This window comes from Mastigoproctus giganteus, chromosome 2 (assembly GCF_048544385.1).
Source record: "Mastigoproctus giganteus isolate SK-2022 chromosome 2, ASM4854438v1, whole genome shotgun sequence".
Lineage (NCBI taxonomy): Eukaryota > Metazoa > Arthropoda > Arachnida > Uropygi > Thelyphonidae > Mastigoproctus > Mastigoproctus giganteus.
The window spans coordinates 156,732,284-156,744,675 of NC_143576.1; the positions used below are offsets into that span (position 1 = coordinate 156,732,284).

The window sequence follows — 12,392 nt, forward strand, 5'->3', positions numbered from 1 at the left end:
CTATTTGGTTTTTAGGAGCATTAGCAACTAAGGCCATATTGCTCCGGGGATATGCGGTGGTAATTCCCTGACCTTTCCGCATCCTCCGTATTTGGTAGTCACGGGCTCGAACCCCGGTCTAATCAAGAAGCGTATGCTATGCACTGCTGCTACTGCCCACCTGGCTATGGAGGCGCCAGGATTGTACTGTACATTCCTTCTATCCTATGGCACACAAGGTTTGCTGTGCTGCCATCTCCTTAGGTCTCCTGGAAGTGACGGAAATTATCAGTCATTGACTGGTATTATGACTCTTTGTCGACCTTGCACAGCTCATCAGGATGTTTGTCTCGTCTCCTTGAACTGTTTCCACAATCAGGATATCGTATTTGTGTGGACTTTTGCTACCTGTGCTATAACTGGCCCACTTCCATCCTCGTGACTGCCAAGATAGAAGCGGGCCAAGGCTCTCAACCACAATGAATCACTCGTGTGGTCTCTCTCTGCACCATAGGGCCATGAATCTTTCAGTATTCAGGCGTGCTTAGTATCCTTGCATAATCGAACTGAATGACGCATGATCAGACTGCTCTATTTAAAATCATCCATATTTGCTATCAGAATGACATGCACATGTGCATCAGTTTTCGATTTATGTAAACAATTTGAATTCGATTTACAAAGGGTAAGTGCGAAAAGTCGACAACCTTAGTCCATCAGTGCGTTATTTAGGATGTGTATTTCGCATATCTTGGTCGCCCTTGTACAGCTCTCCAGGGTGCTTCTCCTGTATTAATCAAAACATACCGCTTTATATTTCAGTATCTATGTACATGTTGCTGTTAAATCTTAAAGGAGCAGCACCGACTGGCTAAAGTGTCTGAGGAAGGAGCGCCTTAGCTCCTTTGTTCAATATTCGGTTATAGGCAGACTGTCGTGACAATTTCCTCTGGCTTCTCGCTTTCAAACGGACCTTTTAAACGAGTCTTAGCAAAGAAATATTAAACAAGCTGATATGTTAAAATTCTCTTGACACTATATGTGTTCTCCGAATGGCAATGCAACACATTGCATCTGCCACTCGTTAGGAGAGGTTTGGGTTGGCTGGAAGAATTTTTAAATCATCTTCAACGGAGGGTGTAGTGAGCCGATTTCAGGCAAAAGGCGTACTGTTCCCTCTGTTGGTCATTCCAGGTTTTTTCAGCCCGCTGTATACATACATCGCTATGTGCGACAAGCGTCAGTGTCTTTAAAATAATATTTTGAATATTGCACTGTGATGTACATCAGCTAAAGACTGTTTGGAATTCAAAACTTACAGCAGTTCAGAAATGCTATCTTGCTATAGGAGATATGACTGTTTTCTGGATTAGGTCAATCTGTCTTCCATAAGTTTTGTTTAAATTTGTTATAATGAACTAACAAACTAAGATAACAAAAGTTCTTTACCTGTTCACTGTGAATTTAATAAGAAATTCACAGAAATTAGATCCTTGTAGGCAGCAAACAGAAATTTGCTTGTAACATAGCAGTCTTTGTTACATAACATAAGTAACAAAGACTAAGGGCCATGAGCCCTGAACGAAAACCGCGTGTGTTGTGTGGCCAGTTTTTTCGCGATGCGAAATAGCCTATAAAAGTTAGTCTACTCCCGAAAGGAAGTAATTCTCAACTTCGGACGGTGATGGAAATCGAATTTAGGCCTTCCCCATACGGTGTAAGAGAGCGGGAAAGCTACCCCGCTGTGCTAACGTGAGGGCACCGCCAAGAGTTGCCATATTTGGGAGATCAATATCGTACGAAAAGACTTTTGTCTTTTCTTACGTAAGCAAAGTTCTGTTTGCAAGCTTTAAAATAAAAGGATTTAAGCCCTGTGAATTTATTACTTTTTTTAAAAATTTAAATACGCAGATTACAATAACTGTACATATTGTACTGTATATTATATGAGAAATATTGATAATTTCATAACAATTTTTTTTTTAAATTTGTGATAATCTCTCATCTTTTTTGTTTGTTTGTTTGTTTTCCACAGCATGAGAATATTCAAACCTGCAGTATACTGTACCAGGGAATGTCTCAGGTAGAAGCTAAAGGCTATAGACCCATTATGATCAACATAATGTGGATTTATTTAGCATTGTATGATTATTAAAGCTTAATGAATTCCCTTAACACTGATTTAGCACCTCCCTTTAAATACTTTAGCTCCCTGTGTGATACTGATACTATTTTCATTATCAGAAATTGCAATGCCCAATCGTACTGCTCGTACATTATGCTCATTAAAGCTTCAAAAAAGCCATTTGCACCTTATTTGCTCAACCTTTTCAACAAATATTTTATTTTCCCATTTCATTGTAATAACTATTCTCTATGATACATGTTAAAAATAAACATAGATTTCTTTAACATTCTCAAGCAAAATATGTTCCTTTCAAGGTACGACTATATATCGTACTGTGTGTGTGTGTGTGTGTGTGTGTGTGTGTGTGTGTGTGTGTGTGTGTGTGTGTGTGTGTGTGTGTGAGAGAGAGAGAGAGAGAGAATAACTGAGATGCACGATATTTTGACAATAATTAGCAGAACATCAATGTAAGTGGGCATCTCCTTGAGAGCTGATAAATGGAATTATGGTATACCTGCGGCAATGACCGCTATTTACGGAATCTCGTTTTAATGCTGGCGAACGAGTTTTTCATTTTCCATAGAATAGCTTTCATACCATATCTTTCCTCACTTGCTGTTGCCGAAGGTTAAGTAGCCACTTCGCGGATTCACCTCAGCCAATGACCTGCTACTCTCTTGCAACTGCCTCGAGTGGCACACGCGGTTACAAGCAGAATCACTCAGCTTGTTGTTGCGATGGAATTGTGTCGTCGCTAGGCAGTAGAGCGCGGTCTGCGAAGGTGGGAGATCCTGCCGCTGCTGTAGTGGTGGTGCTGCTGCTCTTGGGCGGGGTGACGTCACAGTACGAGAAGGACAGTGAGAGCTGCCCTACTTTACTGCCAGATGGCCTTCTGAGTGAAGCGTGGACACACTACTCTTCCCGATAAGACGCTGCAAAAGGAGTCACCAGTGGTGGACAGCAACAACACAACAGCTCTGCTGACGAGAAACAGCAATTTTAAATTCCAAGCAATGGTGAGTTCTTCTTGCTGACATTTTTCTATGACTATCGATTTTAACCTCCGGGATCTAGCGTGAGCTCTCTCTTTCTCTTTGCCCTCTCTTGTCTTAACATGCAAAGTTTAAGAAATAAGAAATATGAAGGAGTTAGGTGATAACTTTCGGTAAGGCTTTTAGAAACATAGGAATTCTCTTGTGAATTCCGCAATATTCATACTTATATGTGCAATTCTAATAGCAACAACATTTTTCAGTAATCATAATTGTAACTAGAAAATATGAAGATGTATGATGATGCTGGAGTTTGATGGATGTTCTAGGGGATACTTCTGTTCCTAATACTGCCGTGCTTCTTTAATCAGCCCTGATGTTAAATCGTGTTTGAATGATTCCAATGCCTTGTTAAAATAATAACACGAGCTTTCTAAATAAATGCTTAGAAAAGCGATCAGTGCGATCATAAATCCTTTCTAGATAATTTATATTTTGAGATCTATATCTAGATGAACTCTGTATATCCGTATTTATATTTCTATATTCATTTGAGTTTGAAGTGCGATTAACATTTGTTTTATATAAGGTATGTTATCCAAATTTTTTCTAGTAAATTTTATCCTTTTCTACTGCGACTCTTGACAGATTCGTTGGCGTCATAATATACATTCGTTTAGTCTAGCGTAATACACGAATTACCAATTTTTCATAGCAAGTAATATGGAAGGCACGTATAGTTATCTAAAATACAGTGGTTTAGTGTGCTTCTTCGGTTAGGTAAATGGAGAGAGAGAGAGAGAGAGAGAGAGAGAGAGAGAGAGAGAGAGAGAGAGAGAGAGAGAGAGAGAGAGAGAGAGAGCGCATCTATCAGATATTATTTTCACAGGAATATTACATAAACTTGGATCATTTGTTTGACTTTGAAGTGCTTATTGCTATGGTAACCTAACTTCATCAGAACAGTAAGAAACGTAGATCCCTTCGATCACTACTGCCGCGGCTTTAAGTGAAGCGCGCTTTCAGACACACAGGCAGGGAGATAATGTCCTTACGCCAAAGTCCGCTCATTTTATCTAATCTCTGTGCAGTTTAGTCTCGTGAAGACCGTCAAACATAAACCGCAAATAAAAAAAAAAAAGAAAGAAACCTGGAGAATGAATACGGCTATCTGAAAGCAATGGATCTGTCAAGAATACAGGGCTAATACATCTTACTTTGATTAATTCTTTGAACTTTAAACAAAATTAGGTATCAGTTAAGATTATAATTTAAATCTGAAGTTATTCAGTACTACTACTTTCTACCATTACATAAAAACAGAATCACGTGAAAAATGTAGGAAAATTGGTTTATCGGAAGTATCTGCAAATTCTGACATCGCTGAAAATGAACTTATGCATATAAATAAGAGTCCAAATTTGTAATTTGTTTAAGTAATTTGTATAAGTTTGTAATTTGTCTGAGTTTTGTAATTTTGGAATATCATTTAACTATAATCAGGAATATTTCTGACCCATCTATATGAGTTACACGAGTTCAAATGTAAAAGGCAGATTAATTACGGAAAGACTGGACAATTTGAAGTCGTTCTCTATTGACAGGAATGCGGCACAGACCGTCTATGATTCAAATTTTTTTAAATAATGGAACAAAATCAGCAGTTTCATGCTAAATAATCAAAAATTAACGCATGACCCTCAATTACGAGCATAATTAAGAAAGTTATAAATTTTCAGAATTACCTAGACAACCATTGCTTTCAACATACATTCAATAAAAGAACAATGGTTTTTTCTTTTTTTACACCAAATTCCCGTTTTAGTAGAACATGAACAACCACGTTAATGCAGTTTACAAGATACCTGGATTCCTCCAGTTTCCTGCCTCTACTGTCTTACAGTTTGCAAGACTCTTGGGATTCCCCCAGGAGTCTTTCATACTGTAGGATAGTAGCGAAACGCAAATTTCTCCTCTAATTAGTCTATTTCCATTCTGTTTATTCCCTAATTAGATGTTTTCTAGATTATCTCAGATAAATATGGAACCTTAGCCATATCCGCCTGATTTCCCTTGAACAAGAGGTACAGAAAAGGTCTAGAAAACACCTTTACCGATTACTCCAAAGACTGCAGTACATTATATCATTCCTCCAACTTTTATGTCTGCGATGCTTAAAGCTTAAATATGAAAAATTTTTTCATGACTAATTCATTTACTGACAAGTAACCGCGACCTGTCATAATTGGTGAATTTTAACTGTCTCCATTGTATTTTCAGTTTTCTGTTTACATCGAGGGGGCGGGGAAGTGGAAATTAAATTCTTACTGAGAAATATTTCTAGCAGCCTTGAACGAATCAGCAATCACCATTTGAAAATATCTTTAAAATCTTAATACATAAGCGTTAATTACAAAACACAAATGAGGCATCCCGTTCAAAACCTCGTCTTATCTATATCCTTCCCCCGGGTTAAAACATGATAACTCAGTTAAAACTGAGTTATCATGCTGGTCTTATTCAATTTTAGTTTGGTGTAGATCTACACGTTCAATGCCAGTGAATTTATGATGATTGTATTTATCATTTTTTTTTTTTTTTTTTTTTTCTATTTACGATTTCTTAAACGTATGTTTCGAACATTATGCCAATAAGGATACCTTGTGTTTTTAAATTTATCTACTTTTTTTTTGTTTTTATATATTCATGACATTTGTATTACATATAATTTTTGATAATTTCAGTTGTTTTGTCAAATGAATTAATCATAAAACAATTCAACAATTTTACTGCTTCAAAATTCACCCTATCCAACCTGACCGATCATAATTCGCGTTTTCTTGAAAGTAAAATGAAATTTATCGTAATTTATGGTAAATATTTCTATTTCTCCATTACAGTTTCCTTCAGGGGCAATCATTTTATAAATTATTAAATTTACTGTAAACTTTTTTTTTTTTTTTTTTTCATTTCCTGAGAAATTCGGAAATTCGGAATGGGACGCTTCTAATCTATCCGCACACTCTAATGTTAAGGTGAAAGATATAAATAGCATATCATTAAACACTGTTGTATTATATATAAAAAAAATATCTGCAACTATAAAAATAATAATATCCAAAAATTTATTCTGGTAACCATAACCAATTCTTGATATTATTAACAAATTCTTGATATTGTGCAAAAACGAAAAAAGAAAAAAAAAAAAAAAAGAAAAAGTTTCATATCCGAAAAGATTAACAAATCGGGACAGTGAAAAAAAAGAGTCTTGGTAATAGTACTTGTAGTTAAAAACTACAAGGGCGATCTCACATGGATGCGAGAAACATCAACGGTAATCAAATTTAGGTTTCATGTAAATATTTAACTTGATAGATAATAAGCAGTTAAATTTCATAAGTGCTGTGTTACAGAAATTCGTGCACCGAAATGATTTAAGGCAAAATGTGAAAATTAAGCAATGAAGCTCTGATAAAACAAGATACAGAAATATGTTTAATGGATTCACAGGCAGTTATACGGTCATGCAACAAAATGCAAGCTTGAATTGACTTCAGAAAAGTGTTTTCAACATTTACAGACGGTTTAGGTACTGTAACAGTGTCTGTAATATAAAAACATTATATTAACTTACAGGAAAACTGCATATACTGCAAAGTTTTAGTTTTACTTTGAAGCTAACATTTTTATATAGAACAGCAATACGAATAATAAATTGCTGAATGTGATGTTACCTGCAGTGGTGTAATTAGTATCCCCCAGGCAGAGGCAAAACTATAAATAATGAGGGCCCTCCCGCCAGACTAGTGAACGATCTCATGTGATCTTTAACTATACCAAACCCGATTCACCAAAAAATTCTCGCCGCCCCTGAGTCACTGGCGGTATGATAGTTTCGTCACTGTTGCCAGGTAAGCCACAGCAATGGTACTCGAAGAATCTGAGTATGGCGATAAATTTTTATTTAAATTATTATATTCAGGAGTTCAAGTTTGCGGCTGATGATTTGCTTGTTGTGCTGGCTAAAAAACCAAGAATAACTCAAGTAAAGAAACATTCTCCGTCCTAGTGAGATTCTCCATACCAAGCTAGAAACGATACAGCGCAGCATCTTACTCACTGTCTCCAGAGCATGCTGCACGGTCAGCTCACATGCACTGCAGGCCCTTGTGGGGCTCCTACCCTTGGACCTGGAGATTGTCCGCTGTGGCATGCTATATCAACTATCAAGAGGGAACAGTGTAACTTGCATTGGCTTCACCACAGATCCGACCAACAACAGCAACGCAGAAAAGAAACGACTAACCAAATATCTTCAACAAACCTGGCAGTCCCGATGGGCGGACTCAACTAAAGGTGAGATAACCCGGAAGTTCATCCCGGACATTACCCAAGTGTATCCCGAACAGCCAAACTGGTTCTCACCGGAGCTCTACACCACCTTTCTTCTAACAGGGCATGGCTCTTTTAATGCCAAGCTGTCAACTTTCGGCATCAGGGATTCCCCATTATGCCACTGCGGAGAAAACCAAACATGGTCACACCTAATGCACGATTGTCCCCTCTTTGAGGACATGAGATGTCATTTCATCACAAAGATACGCTTTAATCCGAAGGAACGGGAGCACCTTATATTACATGAGGAGGAGCACTACAAGGCCCTCTCGTGCTTTGCACATGAGCTGTTTACCGGGCTAAGGGCAATGACCCAACCTCCCCAGGCCTGATGCAGGACCTGACTACAACAACAACTCATCGGACAGGACTCTGCTCTCATGAGTGCCATTACTTTGTCGACTGTGCCAGAAAGATCAAAGAACCACGATATCGGACGGGACTTTGCTTCCACGAACATTGCAATCAAACACGAACACCCTGTCAGCTGGACCGACAGCGCATGTAATTTACCCAACGAACTATCCTAGAATGTGACAATCACCATTGCAGGAGTAACAACACTGCATCGACGCCCAGATAACAGAACAAACAGTGAAAGTGACCACATACCAACAATGACCACCCAAAATGGAAATAGAAGGACCATGACCACGACCAAACTGGATGAGACCTTGATCCCATGACCAACACCGGCATTCAACCGATCTGTGAACAAGTCAGTAGAGACCTTGTCCCTGGATGTACCTCCTGGTGGGACCAGTGTTGTGATGCTGTCCTGATTCTGCTGGCCTAGCCACCACTCTGCGGCCAGGCTGCATACACGCCATATTGGCGACCTGTGCCGGCTCCCTTGTCCGGCCCTTTCTATCCCACCCCGGCAGGGGGGAGGAGACGGTCATACTGTTTCCTCCTCTCCACGCCACCCCCATTCTTCCTTCTGGCAGGGCATGGGCATGCCCTGCTGACACCAAATTGAGGCCTCCTACTCTATTGGCCTTATCCTTCCTCCTTTAACCCCCCAGTCTTCATTCTCCCCCCCCCTCTCTATCTTTACACAAGCGAATTCCCCAACACACATAAATTCAATGAATCCAAATTAACTTACGCCCATATTTCGGTCTATCCTTATTCAAGCGACATCACCCTACGCAATCGAGAGATATCACACATATATCTATACATATATGTGTAAAAAAAAAAAAAAAAAATTTTTTTTTTTTTTTTTACACATATATAAAAAAAAAAAAAAAAAATTTTTTTTTTTTTTTTTTACACATATATAAAAAAAAAAAAAAAAATTTTTTTTTTTTTTTTTTTTTTTAAGGTCCTAGCCACTGAAATCTCAGGAAATTAGGTGGCAGGACCTTCCAGAGTGAACTAAAGACTATCGGGTACCTGGTCTGCCTCCACGGGGCGTAAGTGGGACAACGTTGGGCCTCAGAAGAGGTCCAGCGGCTAAATGGCCAGAGGAACAACGGTACAAAACACCACACTTCCATAATCCATACACTTTTAAATCTCTGGCCTTCCCAGTGAACTGGTACACCCACAATAAAAGCAACGCGGAGATGGGGGAAACCCCTGGTGCCGTTAGACACTGAAAACACTTACACTTACTTACCAACTCACCCTCCACTTTGGGAAGAATTACTTTGGTTCATCATCGACTAGAACTGTAGACTTTCGGTAGTGAATATACTCAGCAAACTTCTGTAGGCAACATTCATGCAAGCATAAAATATGCATGAATACCAAAAGCAGATAGTAGAGCTTGGTTAATTCGAAATTGCTTAATTCGAAATTTTGGTAATTTAGAATTATATTTTTACTCCTTGAACCTCCTATTTCATATAATGTAAAGATCAGTAAGAATTTATCATTAATTCGAAGTTTGGCGCTTATATTGTTAGCTGATTCGAAGTCAGTCATGCTGTTTCGCTGTTACGAATTTGCCTAATTATAAAATTTTCTCTAGAGTAAACACAAATTCTACTTTTCTACCAGAGCTCGTCAGCGGTCGTCATAAAAGTTGGATGTGTCTAAACCCGTACAAGTCTAACGCCTGACAAAAAGTAGAAAGTGATCAATGAAGTAGAAAAAGGAATAAAGAGGAAATTAGATATCACTAAGGAATATGGAATTATGCCTAATACGCAAATGGTATTCACAAGACCAACAAAAGAAACAACTCAGGGATGGGGGAAGAGCCAATCTTCCTCAAGTTGATGAGTGCGTACATGGAACAAAACTTGGAAACTGTAATTTACAGTATAAACAGAGTTGCTTATTTTTACACTAAATACTTGCTACACTTGAGGCGGTGGAGAAACACAGTCATGTCAAATGTTTACTCGCATAAAAAAAGAAAAAAAAGAAATTATTTATTTTTGCATTTTTGAAATCATAAAAAACAATGGCTTATAATAAAAGATAAGCATCGCTGTGCTAATTTTCCAATACGAATCACATTCGCGAAATTCATACTGTGCAAGATTTAGGCAAAGGTAAATTCCCTGCTTATTTGAGATGCTTAGTAAAAAGGAGGGAGGAATTGGATAATTCGAAGTATTTTGATGCCACCCCCGTCAATTTAGAATTATCCAAGCTCTATATACAACGTTTTTGAACAAGATGGGCACCTATCTTTGCGGATAATCGTTCCTTGTCATATATTCGATGCGTCAATATGTTCTGCCAGCTCCTTAATGTATTTCGTACATCTTTTATTATTATTATTATTATTAGCCATAAGGTGCAAGGAAGCCTGAGGCTTATGCTGCACCAGCCAAAAAAAAATTTTTTTTTGAATTACCCTGAGAGAGAGAGAGGGGGGGGAAAGAACAAGAATCAGAAGTAGAAGGAAATCACCAAGAAAGAAAAGAATGATGATATCCAGCTCAGGACCCTGGGTGTGCCAAGCCCGTACTCACCAGATGTGAGCCCCTGGGGTTATTTTATCTCAATATCCTTCAGTTATATCACATAAATGAGTGTTGTCCAGGTTATTCAGCGGGAACAGACATGTTTTAATATGGGTATTTAACAGTTAATGGACAAAGTTCAGGTAACGCATGTGAAAAAGAAAAAAAAAAAAACTTTTCATTACCAGTATACCAAGGCTGATGAGAACGATTAAGAAACATCAGTGGCCGCTTTGAGTGGTAGACTTCAAGGACAGTATGGAAAGATCATATTGGTTTTGTAGAAGTTAATAAGACAGCAGCAAACGGCAAAAGAGAAACAAGCTAGCAAATTTACGCAATGCAATACATTTCAGGTACGATAGCAAATAGTAATAATTCATGATTTATAACAAAAGAAGTGAACGCATCGATGAATATTCGTTACGAAGGTTCCTAAAATATTCTAAGTAAGCATTGAAATTCTGAAATGGATCCATAGCTTCTGCTCAAAATTTATAGTAATATTTCTGTAGGAAGAACTGGGGATGGAATGCTATGAAATCGAAATTGAACTTAGAACCATCCCAGGGGCCAACAGACTTTACGTTGAAAATTTGGTTAGAATCCGAATTTTTCTTGGCAATTAATGCGAAAACATACTTTCATTGTTATCAATTTTAAATTTGATAAAAATGGTTCATATCAAATTTCTTGAAGGGAAATTTGATATCAACCAATTTTCTTAAATCCATTCTTACTGCTAAATACACGTAAACTTCACATCTCAAACAACAATTTGAAACTATAGAGAAACAAAACAGATGGTAATCTAACGCTAAACAAACTGTATTTAGATAGAAAAAGTTTGGAGTTGGGTACTCTAATAGCGGCGCATCTGAACCTCGGGGGATGACGGTGAAAATATCATCCACATACCTACACCACATGATGATTGGTACCGGCGGATTCAGGAATATGCGTTCCTTAAACTCCTCCATTGCGATGTTGGCAATGACAGAGCTGACAGGGGCGCCCATAGTCGTACCGTGTATCTGTTTGTAGAGAGAATCATCAAGTGTGATGACACTGCCTGACAAACGCAGGTTAAGGGCTGCACAGATATCTTCCGTAGATAGTGATGTTCTATCTGATAGGCTGGGGTCATTCTCTAAAAGCTGTCTGGCACATACGACGGCCTGTTGGACTTCCTAAATGTTTTGGTGAGGCGAGTGGGCTCTCGTCTGGAAACATCAGTATACCGGAAACCAATGTGCTGCGGCTAATTCACGAACTACAGGTCAGCCCATGCCCCTTGTCATCTAAAGAGCACGGCATGCACTCTACTTTCTCGAGCTTCGAGCCATTCCAGCTCAGAGGAAGCCAGGCGCACCCAGGTTTCTAGAGCAAAAGCTGACCTCACCAATGGTGGTTACCCAGCCCCCCCGTGTTAGACTGGTGCTTACTACAAGCACAAGAACTTGCAACTCGTCCGAGGCCCTCGCGACAGTGACAGTGTACCTACTGCTTATATTCCGTATTACCCGGGCGTTTCAGACCAGATTTCTAACATCCTGCGTGAGTACCGCATGAAATGCATACAACTTCCTGGCAGGAGTCTACGATCTCTGGTCTCGAGATTAAAAACGCCCATCGCTCCCCCTCTTACGCAGCGGTATTGTATACCGGATTACTTTCCACGATTGTGGCAGCTGCCACATAGGGGAAAGCGCTAGACGTCTTCAAGACCGCCTCGCAGAACATGACAGATCCATCCGCCTGGGCGACAATGAACATTCTTCAATCTCAGAACATTTCTGATCAACTCATCATGGCCTCAACCCCAGGCGCGATAGTGAGGTGATCGATCAATTCCGACACTACTATCACCGCCTGTGGTTAGAGTCCCTAAATATATCCAGCTGTCACTAAGTTTTAAACCGCAGTAGAGGTACAAGACTACACCCGATTTTGGGGTTAGTGTTGAAACTCGAC

The 12,392-nt window shown here is 39.0% G+C and overlaps 1 protein-coding gene across 1 annotated transcript in view; it reads left to right on the forward strand.

Annotated features, from left to right (window-relative positions):
- The first annotated feature begins 2,880 nt into the window (after positions 1–2,880).
- Positions 2,881–12,392, forward strand: part of LOC150089685 (tolloid-like protein 1) — a 272,573-nt gene continuing 263,061 nt past the window's right edge. The window contains exon 1 of the mRNA XM_090389593.1: positions 2,881–3,123. The gene's annotated coding sequence lies outside the window, so the exon portion shown is untranslated. The remainder of the gene's footprint in view (positions 3,124–12,392) is intronic.